The sequence below is a fragment of the Gracilinanus agilis genome, chromosome 3 (assembly GCF_016433145.1).
Source record: "Gracilinanus agilis isolate LMUSP501 chromosome 3, AgileGrace, whole genome shotgun sequence".
NCBI lineage: Eukaryota > Metazoa > Chordata > Mammalia > Didelphimorphia > Didelphidae > Gracilinanus > Gracilinanus agilis.
The window spans coordinates 143,640,040-143,659,197 of NC_058132.1; positions in this window are offsets into that span (position 1 = coordinate 143,640,040).

Sequence of the window (19,158 nt, forward strand, 5' to 3'; positions counted from 1 at the left end):
TATACAATTGATTTAACTCCTTGTATATTTGAGTAATTAGACCCCTGTCAGAGTTTTTCGTAATAAAGATTTTTTCCCAATTTGTTGTTTCCCTCCTGATTTTGGCTGTATTGTTTTTGTTTGTACAAAAGGTTTTTAGTTTGATATAAACAAAATCATTTATTTTACATTTTGTAATTTTCTCTAACTCTTGCTTGGTTTTAAAAACTTTCCTTTCCCAGAGATCTGACAAGTATACTATTCTGGGTTCCCTTAACTTATTCATAGTTTACCTCTTTATATTCAAGTCATTCACCCATTCTGAATTTATCTTGGTGTAGGGTGTGAGATGTTGATCTAAGCCTAATCTCTCCCATATTGTTTTCCAAACTTCCCAGCAGTTTTTGTCAAATAGTGGATTTTTGATCCCAAAGTTGGGCTCTTTGGGTTTATCATACACTGCGTTGCTGACATCACTTACCCCAAGTCTATTCCGCTGATCCTCCCTTCTGTCTCTTAGCCAGTACCATACCGTTTTGATGGCCACTGCTTTATAGTATAGTTTAATATCTGGTACTGCTAGGCTACCTTCCTTCACCTTTTTTTCATTATTTCTCTTGATATTCTTGATCTTTTGTTATCCCAAATGAACTTTGTTATAGTTTTTTTCTAATTCAGTAAAAAAGTTTTTTGGTAGTTTGATAGGTATGGTGCTAAATATGTAAATTAATTTGGGTATAATGATCATTTTTATTATTTTAGCATGTCCTACCCATGAGCAATCAATGTTTTTCCAATTGCTTAGATCTAGTTTTAATTGTTTGGAAAGTGTTTTGTAGGTGTTTTCATATAATTGCTGTGTTTGTTTTGGTAGATAGATTCCTAAGTATTTTATGTTGTCTAGGGTGATTTTAAATGGTGTTTCTCTTTCTACATCTTGCTGCTCTAGTGTGTTGGAAATGTATAGAAATGCTGATGATTCATGTGCATTTATTTTGTATCCTGCAACATTCCTAAGGTTGTTGATTATTTCTACTAGGTTTTTAGTAGATTCCCTAGGATTTTTTAAGTAGACCATCATATCATCTGCAAAGAGTGATAGCTTAGTCTCCTCCTTGCCTATTTTGATACCTTCAATTACTTTTTCTTCTCTAATTGCTACTGCTAGTGTTTCTAGTACAATGTTAAATAATAGAGGTGATAATGGGCATCCTTGTTTCACTCCTGATCTTATTGGGAAGGCTTCTAATTTATCCCCATTGCATATGATGCTTGTTGATGGTTTTAGGTATATATTATTTATTATTTTTAGGAAAGGTCCTTCTATTCCTATACTTTCCAGGGTTTTCAATAGGAATGGGTGGTGTATTTTGTCAAAGGCTTTTTCAGCATCTATTGAGATAATCATGTGATTTTTGTTTGTTAGATTGTTGATATGGTCAATTATGTGGATGGTTTTCCTAATGTTGAACCATCCTTGTATTCCTGGAATAAATCCCACCTGATCATGATGGATGATCCTCTTGATCACTTGCTGGAGTCTCTTTGCTAATATTCTATTTAAAATTTTTGCATCTATGTTCATCAGGGAGATTGGTCTGTAGTTTTCTTTCTCTGTTTCTGATCTACCTGGCTTTGGCATCAGTACCGTATTTGTGTCATAAAAGGAATTTGGTAGGACTCCTTCTTTGCTTATCATATCAAATAATTTGTATAGTATTGGGATTAGTTGCTCTTTGAATGTCTGATAGAATTCACTTGTGAATCCATCAAGCCCTGGCAATTTTTTCTTAGGGAGTTCTTTGATGTCTTGTTCAATTTCTTTTTCTGATATGGGATTATTTAGGTATTCTATTTCTTCTGCTGTTAATCTAGGCAATTTGTATTTTTGTAAATATTCATCCATATCTCCTAGATTGCTATATTTTTTGCCATATAATTGGGCAAAATAGTTTTTAATGATTGCCTTAATTTCCCCTTCATTAGAGGTGAGGTCTCCCTTTTCATCTTTGATACTGTCAATTTGGTTTTCTTCTTTCCTTTTTTTTACTAGATTGACCAGTACTTTGTCTATTTTATCTGTTTTTTTCAAAATACCAGCTTCTAGTCTTATTTATTAATTCAATAGTTCTTTTACTTTTGATTTTACTAATTTCTCCCTTGATTTTTAGTATTTCTAATTTAGTTTTCATCTGGGGATTTTTAATTTGCTCACTTTCTAATTTTTTAAGTTGCATGCCCAATTCATTAATCTCTGCCCTCCCTAATTTGTTAATGTATGCACTCAAGGATATAAATTTCCCCCTGTATACTGCCTTAGCTGCATCCTACAGAGTTTGTTAGGATGTCTCATCATTGTCATTCTCTTCAATGAAATTATTGATTGTTTCTATGATTTCTTCTTTGACTAGCAGGCTTTGGAGAATCATATTATTTAATTTCCATTTAGTTTTTGATTTGCCTGTCCAGGTGCCCTTACAAATTATTATTTTTATTGCATTATTATCTGAGAAGTTTACATTTATTATTTCTGCTCTTTTGCATTTGTTAGCAGTGTTTCTATGCCCTATTACATGGTCAATCTTTGTGAATGTACCATGTGCAGCTGAAAAGAAGGTGTATTCCTTTTTGTCCCTATTTATTTTTCTCCACATATCAATTAGATCTAATTTTTCTAGGACTTCATTCACCTCTCTTACATCTTTCTTATTTATTTTTCAGTTTGATTTATCTAGATCTGACAGAGGAATATTTAGATCTCCCACTATTATGGTTTTACTATCTATTTCCTTCTTGAGCTCTGCCAGTTTCTCCTTTATGAATCTGGGTGCTATGCCACTTGGTGCATACATATTGAGCAGTGTTATTTCCTTATTGTTTATACTGCCTTTAATCAGGATGTAATGACCTTCCCTGTCTTTTTTAATCATATCTATTTTTACTTTGGCTTTGTCAGAAATCATGATTGCCACTCCTGCCTTCTTTTTCTCATTTGAAGCCCAAAAGATTTTTCTCAAGCCCTTTACCTTAAACTTGTGTATGTCCACTTGCCTGATATGTGTTTCTTGTAGACAACATATGGTAGGATTTTGGTTTCTAATCCACTCTGCTATTTGTTTCCATTTTATGAGCGAGTTCATCCCATTCACATTCAGAGTTATAATTATCAGTTGTATATTCACTGACACTTTGGTATACTCTCCTAGTTCTATTCCTTCTTCTTACACTATTTCCTTTTAAACCAGTGGTTTGCTTTATGCCAGTAACCCTTTTCCCCTCCCTTGATTTACTTACCTTTCTACCTCCTCCCTTATTATTCCCCTCTTTTTGTTTTTAAGGCCTAATGTATTCCCTCCCCCTTTTTCTTCCCTCCCTTTTTTGACCTCCCCACACCCTTGCTCCTCTTGGTTTATATCCCTTCTGACTTTCTCAGTAGGGTTATATAGAGTTTTATATCCCAATGGATATAGCTACTCTTCCCTCTCAGGGTTAATTCCACTGAGAGTAAGGTTTAAATATTACCTCTTAATGCTCTGTTCCTCTCCTTCTTATAATAGTATTCATCCCTTCCCCTTCCCATGCCCTCTTTGTGTGTAATAGAATATCCTATTTTTCTTATTCCTTCAGGTTTCTCTTGATGTCTTCTACTATTCACCCCCCTCTTTCCCACTCGACATACCATCTTAGACCATTTAGTATTCCAACCTCTCCCTATGAATAATTCTTCTAATTACTATAATAGTGAATACTATAATAGTGAATAGAGTTCCTTACAGAGAATTATACATAACATTTCTCCACATAGGAATACAAATAATTAGATCATATTGAAGCCCTTAAAGAGGCAAATTTAAAAATAAGAGTTTTCTTTCTTTCCCCTCTGTTTCTTATTTACCTTTTCATGTTTCTCTTGATTTTTGGATATCGAACTTTCCATTTAGTTCTGGTCTTTTCTGTGCAAATGCTTGGAAATTTTCTATCTTGTTGAATGCCCAAACTTTCCCCTGGAAGTATATAGTCAGTTTTGATGGGTAGGTGATCCTTGCTTGTAGACCCAGTTCTCTTGCCTTTCTGAATATCATATTCCAAGCCTTGCAGTCTTTTAGTGTGGAGGATGCCAGATCCTGTGTGATCCTGATTGGTGTTCCTTGATATCTGGATTGTCTCTTTCTGGCTTCTTGTAAAATTTTTCTTTTACTTGGAAACTCTTGAATTTGGCTATTATATTCCTGGGGGTTGTCTTTTCAGGGTCTAGTGTAGAGGGTGATCTATGGATTCTTTCAATGGCTATACTGCCCTCTTGTTGTAGAACTTCAGGGCAGTTTTGCTGAATAATTTCTTCTAGTATGGAGTCCAAATTTCTATTAATATCTGCTTTTTCAGGAAGACCAATGATTCTCAAATTGTCTCTTCTAGACCTGTTTTCTTAATCTGTCAATTTCTCATTGAGATATTTCATGTTTCCTTCTATTTTATTAGTCTTTTGACTTTGTTTTATTTGTTCTTGCTGTCTTGAGAGCTCATTGGCTTCTACTTGCCCAATTCTTGTCTTTAGAGACTGGTTTTCTGCTATAAGCTTTTGATTTTCCTTTTCAATTTGGTCTATCCTGTTTTCCAGCTGTTTGATTTTGGTCTCCAATTTGCTTATCAATTCTTTTGATTTGGGGGCCTCTTTTTCAAATTGCCCAATTGTATCCTTTAGAGATTGGTTTTCCTTTTCAATCTGGCCATTTCTGGTCTTTGATTTACTTGACTCACTTTCCAATTGCAAAATTCTGCCTTTTAAACTGTTATTTTCTTGCCAGATCTCTTCCATCTTTCTCATAATCTCAGATTTGAACTCTTCAAGACCTTGTGACCCATTTTCATTTTTTTGGGAAGGTTTGGATATGGTTACTTGTTTCTTCTCCTCTGCTGTTTGCTCTGTTGTCTAGACTTTTTTCTGTGTAAAAGTTGTAGAGTGTTAAAGGTTTCTTATTGATCTTTCTCTTCTGGGGTTCCTGTGGATGGCTTGCCATTGTTAGCCCAGTGCCCTCTCAGCTTTATCCTCACACCCAGGGTCTGTCTGTGTTCTTTAGGCTCTTGAGGTCTCAGGTCTAGTTGTTCTCAGGGTCAAGCCTCCTGGTGGTCCCCTTGCTTGTTCCTCTGCCTGAAGATCCTTTCACAGTCTCAGGGCACTGCTTCCACGGTCATGCGCCCCTCTAAGCTGGGTCCACACTCAAGACCCACGCCTGTGCTCAGGATTCATGTCCATGCCTGAGCTTAGGGTCTGTGTTCAAAGTCTGCGGGTTCTTTAGCCTCTTGCGGTCTTAAGTCTTGCTGCTCTCAGGAACAGGCCCTGGTGACCTAACTTAATGAGTGCCCCAAAATTGCTCTAACTCTTTTGCTCTGGCTTTGGCACTGTAGGTGGGGGGTGGAGGGGTTGCTCAGCTCGCATTTTTGTGAGAGCTGTTTCACCCCTTTATAGCATGGAAATGCCCCGATTCCACGCACCTTCAGTCCTGCGCCCTATTGTGTGATCCCTTTGTTCGTCTGGATTTGTTTTTATGTCTTCTTGTGGAGTCCTATATGCGTGGGTTAGGAGAGGTCAAGCAGCTGCTTTTTACTCTGCTGCCATCTTAACCCAGAAAAACTCATAATATTTTTAAATATGTGGTTTTTTTTAAGAAGGGACATTTCTTTAAGAAAACATGCAAAAGAGTGCATTTCAATGAATGCTAGAAGATATTAGTTATATTGTTGTGGACAAATAAATTGTTTCCAGGTTTACTTAAGACCATGATTTGATAGGATTAGTGACCCCAAAGCCTACAAAAAAAAAGTTTAGTCAAAAACAAAAACCAAAATTGAGAACTGACAAGCTATTACATGTGTGTGTGTGTGTGTGTGTGTGTGTGTGTGTATTTGTGTGTATATCCAAGTGAGCTTTTAACAAACTTTAATCAAACTTTAAAATATATGTTGGGGATATTTTTCCTAGTGGACCTGAAAGTTTTATTGACATTGTGGTAATGATGAACACTGAAAAATATAATTGATATACTAAGAAGCAGAGTTATTGGGAATGAAAGAAATTCCCAAATGGAGATGGAATCCTGAAACAGGGCCTTATATTATGCCACACATCCTGAAATGTTAATAATCATATCTAAGACATAAGAAAAATATTCGGTGGTGTAAACACACCTGATTTAAACCCCATTGAGACACTCAGGTCTATAATAAAGGCTAAACTTGGAAGAATGTACTGTTAGTCAAAGATATGCCTAATATCTAGGATCTCATGTTAATTCATACTAGCGTATTAAAGAATATGTGTCAAAATCTCAGGAACTCAATACCATTCATATAAAATTAGTGATTGCAAAAAAAGAACAAGTTATATCAAAAGTTTTTTTAAGGCTGTAAAAAGTTGCAAGTACTTTTTTGTACTCAATATATTCAATTTTTCCCCCAAATTCATTTACACACCACTATTTTTTCATGCCTATAGATTGTTAGAAATTTTGCAGTTAAAATAATTGTTACCCTTAAATTAGTCAATTATTTAATTTCACAATTTTCCTTCTCATCAATCTCCTATTATCCACATCTTTAAAATTTAAAAGTATTTCTTGTATTAAAATTCATTTTATTCATCTTTTATATCAAAAGGATTTTAGGGAAAGGAGAGAGATATTAACATAGATACTAATGCTGACGTGAGATTTCACCTTTTTCATGTTAATGAAAAAGAAATCAGTCAAACTAGTTCTCATGTCACATTTACTACTTCCTTTACAAAAACTATGACCCCACTAGTGTGGGTACTACCTCCAATGATATATAACACAGCCTATCTATAACTTTTTATTCTGTGAGACTCTAATCTCAGAAATCCTCAGGGTGCAGAAGAACATTCCAGACTCTGAGGACCTTCCTTTTATATCTCTTAACCTTTGCAAAGGCATCATTTCAGAACAAAGACTATCCACTGGCTGTGCCCATTCCTGATATGTAATTAGGCCACCTCCTTTTCTGGACTCACACATGTTTGTTGATATTGTCACCCAACTTTTTGCCCACAAATTGTCATTGGTAGCAAATGCTCTAGCCCATGTTGGTGAACCTCTCTGTGGGCACATGCCCACTCCCCACCACCACAGTTAGTTACTAGAAAGGCAAAGAGACTCAGGCAGAGCTGCTCCCTTTGCCCTCTCCACTGTGTCTGATGACATTTATTCCACATTCTCCATCCCTCCACCTAGCAGCCCAATGGGAACATTTTCTCCCTCTCCTGTGTGGAATGGGGGGGGGGGTAGGGCATGCCCAACACTTGGGGGTTGGGAGAGGTACAACATATGGTCTCTGGGGCATACCTGGCACAGCACTTGGTCTGGGGAGGGACCCAGATATCCACCTCTAAAAGTTTCACCATCACTGTCATAGAGGGTGTTTTGCAATGTTTTGAGAAATAATGTAATCAGCATGGTGTCAGTTACAAATAGAATGTGGATTTCATTATTTATAGAGAATCCCACTCCCATTTGGACTCAAAGTTAGGCATGCTCTATTACAATTGCAAATAACTTTTGTGAACATATTGTTTCCTGTTTTATATCTAATTTGATACAAATAATCAAAGTATTGTTGAACGAAGCCGTTGTGTTGTTATTCAAGTAACTTAGTATAATTTCAACATCTGTATGAGAGATACATTGTAAGAAGAGAGCCTTAAGTGTGGATTTTGCTATATTAAATGAAAGTCAATTTTATTTAACTATTAACAATTTATTCAACAAATTTAATAGTCAATATAAAAGCAAACATATTGAGATCTGCTTTCAGTTTGGTAACAATCAGTTTTCAATCAGTTTGGTAACTATAAAAACATGGCCTTTTTAAAATGAAAGTTTTTCTTTTCATATTTTCACCCAGGATACCTTGGATACACGTGTAAATGATTTTCATAATAATTTAGTAGATCTGAGAAAGTAGACATATGGAAGTCTAAATATTTCTCAGAATAAAGTTTGTAAAAAAATTGTAATTGAAAGAAATGCTAAATTTCAGATGGAAATTAGTGAAATAAATATATTATAATTTTTCTCATCTAAGTTTGTGACCTCTTGAAATCTATAGGTTAAGAACAATTATATAGAATTGTTTTTTTTAACCCAAGTGCAGAATTTTGTATTTATCTCTACTAAAGTATATCCTATTTATACTGGCCAGCTAGATGGTGCAGTGGACAGAGTGCTGGATCTAGAGTTGAGTCCAAATACAGCCTCGGACACTTAGTATCTGCATGGCCCTGTTTAAGTAAAACTCTCAGACTGATTCTTTGTTCCAGATTGAACAAAAAGCCATCAAGCACCCATTAAGCACTTGAAAAGGAGTGATAGGGGTCCTGGAGTCTTAAGCAGCTTTTTGTCTTCTAAGATTCTCTTTTTGTTTCTAAGTTTCTCCCAGATATTCTAGACTCCTCTTTCCCTAGCCTCCATGTAAGCCAACCAGTTGTCCTTCCTTTCCTATACTTCTCTAAAGTTTATATAAGATTCCAAATTCTTCAGTTTATGGAAATTCCCATTCCTGATGTATTTTCCCAGAGACATTGTTCCCAAAATCTCAGAGCTTGGCTTGGTGTGTGAGCACGTGACTCTGTGGGGTGGCCATAAGAGCATTACCTCCATTGTCCTGATTAAAGAATATTCTTTGTAAGTGCTATGTTGATTCTGTGTTTTTCCAGGATGACACACTTAACTTCTGTTTGTCTCAGTATTCTCAACTATAAAACGGGTATAACAATACCATCTTGTTAGGGGTTGGTATGAGGATCTAATGAGATAATATTGGCTAGTAGGTGTTATATGAAGGCTTATCCCCTTTCTCTTTCTAACCCATTAATTTCCAGCCTATTGAGATCTTCTGGATACAAATTTTCCTAGCAATTCTCAGATCTATCTGGAACATTCTCCCTCAATATTCAGACCTCTGGAATTCTTTTTCTTCCTTCAAGATCTACCTTCTGATAACTTGGAAATAAATGTAGAACTACCAAATAGCCAGAAAACCCACTCTTCAATCAGGAAAAAGGGATAGGCTCATTATTCTGGCCACCACACAGAGTCATGGGCTAAATATCACAAAGAGCCAAAGGCTCTGGAACTCTGGGAACAGTATCCCTGGGAGAAAGCACTATGCCGAGTACTAACTCCTCTTGGAGAAGACTGAACTCAATGCATTCTCCTCTGAGATACTGAGCCTAAGAGTCCTCTGTATACTCTTTTGGGAAACCTACTAAAACTAAACACAAACAGGTGTGTAAACCTCTTTGCAGTCAATAACTATGGTATTAGGGAACAGTCAGATGTAACAAATTAAATCCAAAGGTCAAATTGGGCTTCCTGAAAAGAAACTTTAACCCAATAGAGAAACCTCAAAAGCAAACAAAAATACTTAACATTTCATTATATACAAAAACAGAGGTATCTGGCACTAGGGGTTTCTCAAAAGGACTGAGGTATCCAGATTTCATGTTAACACTCTGATGCCATCTTCTCAATAAAGCCTCCCCACCCGATGGTTGAATATGCCCTACCTGTTCTCATATTACTTACAGCACTTTATTTAAATCTCAATTTTACTCTAAGCACAGTCTACTTTATATCATACTAATTTCCCCCCGAAATTTTCTTTTTTATTATTATAAACTTGACAAACATGAACAAATATAAACATTTCTAACTCTAAATAAAAAAAAGAACAGAGCAAGAAGACTGTATGTGAAACCATGAATCTATTATGCATTGGTTGGTTTTTCCCCTTTTTTGTATATCTAATTTAACAACAGCAACACAAACACTGCCCTGCTGATCTGTGTCTTCTGAATTTTCTTCTGCACTCTTGAATGTAATTATTGTATTTATTTGTGCATGCTTTTAACCATATAAACAATTCTGATGTTAAGCAGCCCTCTCCTCCTATTAGTTTATAAGCTCCATAAGGGTAGGAATTGTGCTGTTTTTCATCAATACATTTCCTACAATGCCAGCACTGTGCATTACAAAGCACAGAGTAGGTGCTTTGTAAATGTTGGTTGAACTTAATGAAATTGTTATCTCTATTGCCTAGTTAATCTTTCTTTCAAAGGAACTAAACCAATGGCTTCATCTTCAAAAAAAGTTCCATTAAAAAAATATCTAAAACTGTCCCCATTTGTAAATCATTCACATGAACAACTTCCCCACCCACAAATCTGTGAGCCTCAGCCGAGCTTATAGAAGCTTTACCTTTTAATTGGGTTTTTGTTTCTCAGTAATATGACCATTTGGAACAGATGGTTGCAATTGCCTATAATAGGCAGCTGAACCCATCAATTAACACCAGCAGTCTTTGGCAGGGTATTTGAGCATCTTGCTGTGTATTATTGAGAGAAAGCGAATACTACAACATCAAAATGCTATGGTAGGTATTCCAGAAAAGCTGGTGTTGGTTTAAAATTTGTACTACAATGCAAAATCAAAGTAGCCAAGTTGTAGTGCCCAGAGAAGAAATCAAAAGAAAGAATTTATTTGGCAGTTTTTCCCTAACTCAGGCAATGTTACTAATGACATGGGGAAGTAGGCTATGATGAATAAATAATTCATTAAAAAGTGATTACAGTTGCAAATGAGCATATTTTGTTTAAGAGACTTATCAGGGAATTGAACCTCCCAGGTCACAATAAATGAAAACATGAAAGAATATTTTTTAATATCAACATATTTTGCCTCTTAATACCATAAATATACCTAATTCCTTTTTTAAAAGAAAATAAATAAAAAGTAAAATTTTGCAAAAAGAACGAAAAAACCATCAGATGACACACAAAGGCTAGAAATGTAGAGATACCTTTTTTCCCCAAAGGTAAACTCTTTTTTTTGAAAATCAGTTTTGTTTTCATTTCCAAATTTGTTCCCTCCCCTCCTGAACCCATAGAGAAAGGAGAAAAAATAAATCTTATTACAAATATGTATTGAAATGTGACCCTAATTTCTGCATTACTCATGTTCCCAAAAAAGCAAGAAAAAGAAAGAAATGGAAGAAAATATACTTCACTTTATACTATGAGACTATCTGTTCTCTTTCTGGAAGGTGGGAAACACATTCTGTAATGAATCCTCTGGAATGGAGGTTGGCTGTTGCATTAATCAGTGACTAAGTCTTTCAAAGTTGATTTAAAATCATTGTACAATGTTGCCTTATAATATTACTATTACCATATAAATTGTCCTCTTGGTTCTACTCATTTCACTTTGAATCAGTTTACATAAGTGTTTCTATGTTTTTCTAAAATAATTTCCTTCATCATTTTTTATAGCCCAGTAATATTCTATCACATTCGTGTACCATAACTTGTCCAAGCCATTCCCCAGTTGATGACCATCCCTTCAATTTTTAATTCTTTGCCATCACAAAAAGATCTGCTATAAATATTCTATACATATGGATTCTTTCCTCTTTTCCTTTGATCTTTTTGAGGCATAGTAGTTGTAGCAGTATTGCTGGGTCAAGAGGTATATAGAATTTACTCATTTTTTTGGACAGTACCAGATTGCTTTCCAGAATGTTTAGACTAGCTCACAGTTCCATCATACCCCCTCCAATATTTGTCATTTTTTTCTGTCATTTTAGGCCATCTGATTGATATGATGTGTTACCTTAGAGTTGCTTTCATTTGTATTTCTCTACTAGTGATTCAGATAATTTTTATATGTTTATCAATAGCTTTAATTTCTTCCTCTGAAAACTGTGTGGTCCTTATTAATTGGAAAATGGGAGATATCTTTAAAAGTTCAATAAATCATAAGTGTATAAAGTGTGTTATATGTAATATTATCTATACAATGTATGTTTTACTATTTAATAACATAAGTGAACAGCTATGCAATTTTTTTTCTTAAAATTAAATTTGTAATAAAAGAACTGTGGTAGATGCCTAGTTTGTTTTGTTTTGTTTTTTGTTTTTAATTTTAATTGTCATGCAAAACAGACTTCTATATTGGTCATTGTTGTAAGAGCAAAGCCAAACATAACCAAAACCCCAAAATAAAAACATAAATACACTGATATGAAAAACAATTCCAACAGTTCTTTTTCTGGGGCATGAAAGAACATTTTTAAAGCATTAACTTTGTGCCAAGTATTATGGTAAATACTAGGGATACAAATTCAAAAATAAGATAGCCACTGCTTTCAATGAGGTTATATTCTAACATAAAATAACACATATATGGGAGTCTAAGTGGCATAAGTGGTATCTGGGAAGAGGAGTATCTGGTGAGTCACAGGAATGGTGAATTGATCAATAGGGACTATCAAATGATATGGCCCAGAACTAAAGGTAGAAGAGGCTTCAGATCTATGATGACAGGATGAGTAGCAAGATGATCAAGGTGGATAGAATGTGAAACCTCTCGGTTCCAGAGATGTAGACTTGCTAGAAAATGTGAGCTACTTCACTCGCTAATTCATTAGTCTAGATCAGTGATGGGCAAACTTTTTAAAGAGGGGGCCAAAGAAAAGGAAATGCTCATCTGTTAGTCTGTTTCTAAGGCAACTCTTTTGAAGTTTCATTGTGCTGTATCCAACTCATTGTATTTGTCAGATTAGGAATAATGTCTTGCATCTGGATAGAGCAATTCAGGGGGCCACATCTGGCCCGTGGGCCGTAGTTTGCCCATCACTGGTCTAGATAGTTCCACTCTAAGTATGTGTTCAGTGATCTTCTGTCTTAGTTAGTCTTTCCTTTCTGAATCCTAGTAGCAAATGTACATCATCTCCACCCACAGTGTGGAACCTTTATAATCTCACATATACACTTTACCTCAGAAGGGAAAAGGTTTCCTTCCAACACTCTAGTCTATTTTAGGAGTCCCTCAGAATATAGGTATTACCCATATCAATGAAACTTATAAAAATACCTCTCTTTAGCACATTAGCCTCTCTGGGATCCAAAGGAGAAAATGAGGATGAGAAAGGCGCCATGGACTCATCTAGCAAGAAAGGGGCAAATGTGTTTGGGTAAGTCATTTAGGTCTAAGAACATTAAAGGAGAAAGAATTTTTGTGAGCATTCAATACAAGTCAACATATTTTTACATGCATTGGTTATATACTAGGGGAAGAGGAAAAAAAACAGGAAAGACTTAGTCCTTGCCCTCAAGGAGTTGATGTTAAGAAGTAAGGAAATAAGAAATAAATATATCACAACAGATAATATTACATAATAATATGTCAAGTACAAGACAACAGTACTTTGGGAAGTCTGAGAATGAAAAGTAATTCACAGGGAATATCAGGGAATCTGCAGAATCACAAACTTTCAGAATTGTAAAGGAATCAAGGTCACTGACACTATCTCATGCTTGCACAGGAATACTCCCACACATATATCCACAAAACAGTATTCAGCTTCCATATGGAGACCTTGAGTGATGGGTAAGTTCCAAAGGCAATCCACTCTACTTTGGGGAAGCTCCAATAACTGAGAAATAAATATATCCTTCCAACCTGCCAAGAATTTGTGATTATAATTTCTGTATAAACCTCTTGAGGGTAGGGATTGTCTTTTGCCTTTCTTTGTTACCCCAATACTTATTAAAGACAATGCCCAGCACATACTAGTTCAGTTGTTTTGAGTTGTGTTTGACTCTTCCTGACCCCATTTGGGGTTTTCTTGCCAAAGGTATTGGAGTGGTTTGCCAATTTCTTCTCCCAGCTCACTTTACAGATGAAGAAACAAGGCAAACTGAATTAAAGTGATTTGCCTAGGATCACACAGCTAGTAAAACTATGAGGTTAGATTTTAACTGGAGAAGATGTCTTCCTGACTCCAGGTCTAGCATTCTATCCACTATACCGCCTAGCCACCTCTAACACATAGGAAGTATTTAAGAAATACTTGTTGATTGATTGCTTAGCTCTGGCCTTTTCATTGGAAAACATTTCTGTAAAGAAACAAAAATAAGACCAAATGTAGTGTAATTTCTTTTTTTTATAAAAATAAAAGTTGAGAGGGCAGCTAGGTAGCTCAGTGGATTGAGAGCCAGGTCTAGAAATGGGAGATTCGGGTTTCAAATCTGACCTCTGACATTTTCTTGCTATACATTCTTGGGCAAGTCACTTAACTTCCATTGCCTAACTGTTACCTCTCTTCCATCTTGGAATCAATACCCAGCATTGGTTCTAAGACAGATGGTAAGGGCTTTAAAAAAGAAAAATGTTTTTTTTATTAATGTCTTTTGTTTTTTAATTTTATTGTTTTTCCTGGAGTTTCCTCTCAACCCTCCCAGAGAGCCATTTCCTATAACACATAACATTTTTTAAAAGACAAAAAAATAAAAAAGGAGGAAAAAAAATCAGCAAACTATCAATTCACTTAAAAAGTCTGAAAATATATGCAATGAGCAACATATGGGGTCCTCCCTGCAAAGGTGATGGGTTAGAAGTTTCTCTTCAGGGGGCAGCTGGGTAGCTCAGTGGATTGAGAGTCAGGCCTAGAGACAGGAGGTCCTAGGTTCAAATCCGGCCTCAGACACTTCCCAGCTGTGTGACCCTGGGCAGGTCACTTGACCCCCATTGTCTACCCTTACCACTCTTCCACCTATAAGCCAATACACAGAAGTTAAGGGTTGAAAAAAAAAGTTTCTCTTCATATCTCTTCTTTTGAGCCTTGCTTCTTCAGAATTTTGCAACATTCTCTTTGGGTGGGTGATTATTTTTTCCCCTGTTTACATTGTTTTAGTCATTGTACATATATTCTTTTCTTGACTCTTCTTTGAAAAGAAAACATTTTAAAGAAAAGGAACAGGAAGAAACATGATGCTCAGATTTATAGATATATGCTTCCTCCCTCTTCTACATCTCCCTATTTGCCCTGCCCTCATTTCATTCAGTTCTTCTTTCCTATCAAAAGTGGCCTGGGCAACAGGGTCTGGATTACAAAAGGCCCAGCCAGTCCCATTAGGTCTTAGCCTCATTAATGAGCAATCTTTCTTTATTGAATTTGTTTTATCTAATGAGACCCAAGAGAGGACCAAATTGCTAGAAATACCAGTTACTAACATTGATTTAAATCTCCAAAAAGTATTTTCAGTTTACTTTGCTTGTTCATTTGTTCATTCCTGCATACAGACCTATTTCCTCTCTGACTTCCCTATAGATCATACTGATTTTAGCCTTCATGTGCCTGTGATCTTTTCTTCTCTCTCTGTCTCAATATTTCTCATTCTTAAAAGTTCAGCTTACAACCCTTAACTTACTGTGAAACCTTTTGCAACATCCAACTCAACAAACATTTATTTAAAAGCCTACTACAATATGTAGAAAGCACTATGCTAGTGTGAAGATGGGATTAACTCTCCCCTGCCCATTTTTAGATTTAATCACTAGAAGTGTATACACCCCACTTACACTTGAGTGGGGGACATCTATAACCCATGTGTGTGAAAGTGGGTGACAAATCAGAATTGACTGACTACCCCCTGGGCAGTCCTAAACAAAGCTTTAGTTGTAATTGGTACATACAAAATGGGAAGAAGGCACAGGAAGTGATGAAAGGAATGGTCTTTATAAATTGCAAGAACATCCTGGGATGGTCTCTCTTTCACCTTGAACTGGTCCCTGGAGGAGTTCTGGCTGAGAACCTTGGACAGCTTTCTTTTTGAATTACCATATGGGTGAGTAAAAAAGACCGACTCCTTCCTGGATTTTCTGAGGGGACTATCCTCAGGAGAGGCCTCCCCTCTTGGGAGAGGCTTTGTGGCTGAAGCCCTTGCTTTATTTATCACTGGGCCCTTGGCTCAAGGCTGAGGCCCTCCTGCCTGGTTTGAGCCAGGGGCAGGAAGAAAATACTTAGCATGTTAGGTTAGATATCTTGCCCTATCCTCTCTCTGATTTTCTTACTTTCACTCTCTCTTCCTATTTGTAAATAAACTACCATAAAAGTCATTCTGACTTGGGTCTTTCATTTGGAATTAAGTACTTAATTCCTGGACACTACTCTCTGATAAATTTAGTCCAACCTTTCATTTTTACCCCTTACACATTTTCCCCCCTTTACACTGGGTGCTTGGAATTTTGTTTTTAAAATTCAAAAAATAGTCTGTTTCCTCAAGGAACTTATAATCTATTACAGCTATACAACATACCTGCAGAAAATTAAATACACAGAGAGATAAATAAATATATGATCATTTGAAAAGGCAAAGATACTAACGGCGAGGGGGAATTAGGGAAGGCTTATTGTGAGAAGTGACTCCAGTGGAATCCCAAAGGAAGCCAGGGATTCTGAGCAGAAAAGAGGAAGAACTACATTGAGACATGAGGGACAGCTTATGCAAAGTCATCAAAGCAGGGAGATGATATGGATGGCTTGTGCAGTCATCAAAGCAGGTAGGACAAGTCTGAGGAACAAGTTGACCAATTTGGCTGAAACATAGAGGGCCTAAAGGTGGGCAATTCACAATGAGCCTAGAAATTTTATTGGGAATCTGATTTTTGAAAAGCTTTAAAGTATCAAGCTGAAGAATTTGTTGAAAGGGCAGTAGGTGGCTGGCTCAGTGAATTGAGAGCCAGGCTTAGAGACGGGAGTACCTAGTTTCAAATCTAGCCTCATACATTTTCAAGCTTTGTGACCCTGGGCAAGTCACTTAACCTCCATTGTCTAGCCCTTACTGCTCATCTGCCTTAGAACTAATACATAGAATTGATTCTAAGATGGAAGGAAAGGGTTTAAAAATAAATAAAAAATTTTTAAAAGAATTTGTTGTGTTTTTTTAATCATAAGGACAAAAGGGAGTTATTGACAGTTATAGAGCAAGGCAATGGCCTGCTCAGACTTGTGTTTAGCAAGATTATTATGATTCTTGTAGACATACCTTGGAGACATTGTGGGTTCAGTTCAGACTACTACAAGAGAGTGAATATCTCAATAAAATGAATTGCAAGAATTCTTTGGTTTTCCACTGCATATAAAAGCTATGTTTATACTATTTGGTAGTCTATTAAGTATGCAATAACATTCTATCTGAAAAACCCAATGTCTATTTCTTAATTTTAAAATACTTTATTGCTAAAAAATCATCTGAACCTTCAGTGAGTTATAATCTTTTTGCTGGGCAAGCATTTTGCTTGCTGCTGATTTATCAGGATTGTGGTTGCTAAAGGTTGGAGTAGCTGTGATGATTTTTTAAAGCTAAGACAACAATGAAGTATACTGCATTGATTTAATCATCCTTTCATGAAAGATTTCTCTGTAGTATTCCATGCTATTTGATAGCATTTTGCCCACAATAGAACTTTTTTCAAAATTGAAGTCATTCCTCTCAAACCCAACCAGTGCTTTATGAAATAAATTTATCTAATATTCTTCAATATTGTTGTGTCTTAGGGAATAGAGAGGCCAAAGGAGAGGTAGGAAGATAAGGGAATAATCCTCCATCTGTTTGTCTTGTAGGGTATGGTTCACGGCACCCCAAAACAATTACAATAGTTACATCAAAGATTATTGATCACAGATTCATAGCAGACATAATAATAATGAAAATGTTTGAAACATTTTGAGAATAACCATAATGTGACACAGAGTTATAATGTGAGCACATGCTGTTGTAAAGACAGTGACAATAGACTTGCTCCAGGTTGTTACAAACCTTTAATTTGTTAATTAAAAAAATAAAAGGGAATATAAAACAACAACAAAAATCAACTCAATATCTATGAAGCACACACATACAAAAAGGTATACTTGTATTAAGGAGGAATGATTAGACAAGGAAGAGGGAGGGTTTCAGTAACTCAATGTTTCAATAATCTAGGCAAGAAGTCATAAGGGCCCCCTCTAATACAATCTTCCACCAATGATCCCTTTTCTCTCATATCTTTTATCTCTTTCTCTTCATATCTGCCTAAAAACACGCTTGGATATACCAAAACCTAAAAACTTTTTTCTGACCCTACAACAATGAAAATCCATTCATTGACAGACTTTTCGGAAAAGTTGTCTGGTAAGATAATTAAAAATTCTGAGAGCCTGGGTTCTGGGTAAGAAAATCACTTTATTAATCATATTGGCAACAACCAATAAATTAATTGGTCAGTGATCTCTCTCAGTGATCAAAGACAAATATGTTCAGTATCTTGAATCATTGAATACAAATCTGGAAGCTGATTATTCAGCCTTTCCCAAGACATCTCTCTCTCTTTCTGGTTCCTTCAAAATGGTAGGAAAATCACATGCCAGATCATAGGATTCCAACATCGATGAAGAAATCAGGTAATGTATAGTTAAAAGTAATTCTTCTGGGGTGGCAGAGGTGGCAAGGTGGCAGAGAAGACACACAGACCCACCTGATCTCTACCAAATTACTCTCCAAACAATGTTGTTATAATGCCTCAAAAAATAAATTCCAAAGCAGCAAAAGGCACAAAAGGACAGAGTGAAAAAAATTTCTAGCCCCCCAAAACATTGAAGACCCACACAAAAATATCTATTGCATCAAGATGCTTATGGTTTTTCACAGACCAAAGCACAGGAAGGGAGAATATTAACATACCTCTCCTTAAAGTATACCATTAGAACTGAAAACATAGATCTACAGAGCTAGCTCTGAATGCAGCTGCAAAAATTACTTAAAACTTGCATCAGTGCTTTCTTTATCATAGGAAAGGAACCCATTTGTAATGGGCTTTTTAAGTTAAAGGACCAAAAAAAAGACAGAAAGAAAAAATGATGGATAATAAGCAAACAACAAAAAAAGAAATGCAACATAAAACATTATTTTGGTGCTAGAGAAGACCAAAACACAAACTCAGAAAAAGACAATTAAGTCAATTGTGCTGCACTGAAAGCATCCAAGAAAAATGTGAATTTTCCTCATCCAAAAAGCAAATAGAGGAGTTCAAAAAGGATTTTAAAAATCAAATAAGAGAGGTAGAAGAAAAATTGGGAAAAGAAATGAGAGTGATACAGAGATATGAAAAAAGAATAAAAAACAGTAAAGGAGGTACAAAAAATACTGAAGAAAATAATATCTTTAAAGTTAGAATATGCCAATTGGTAAAAGAGGCACAAAAATCCACTGAAGTAAAAAAAAAAGAGCAGAAGTGACCAGATGGAAAAAGAACATATATTCTTGGAGTAAAAGAACTATTTAAA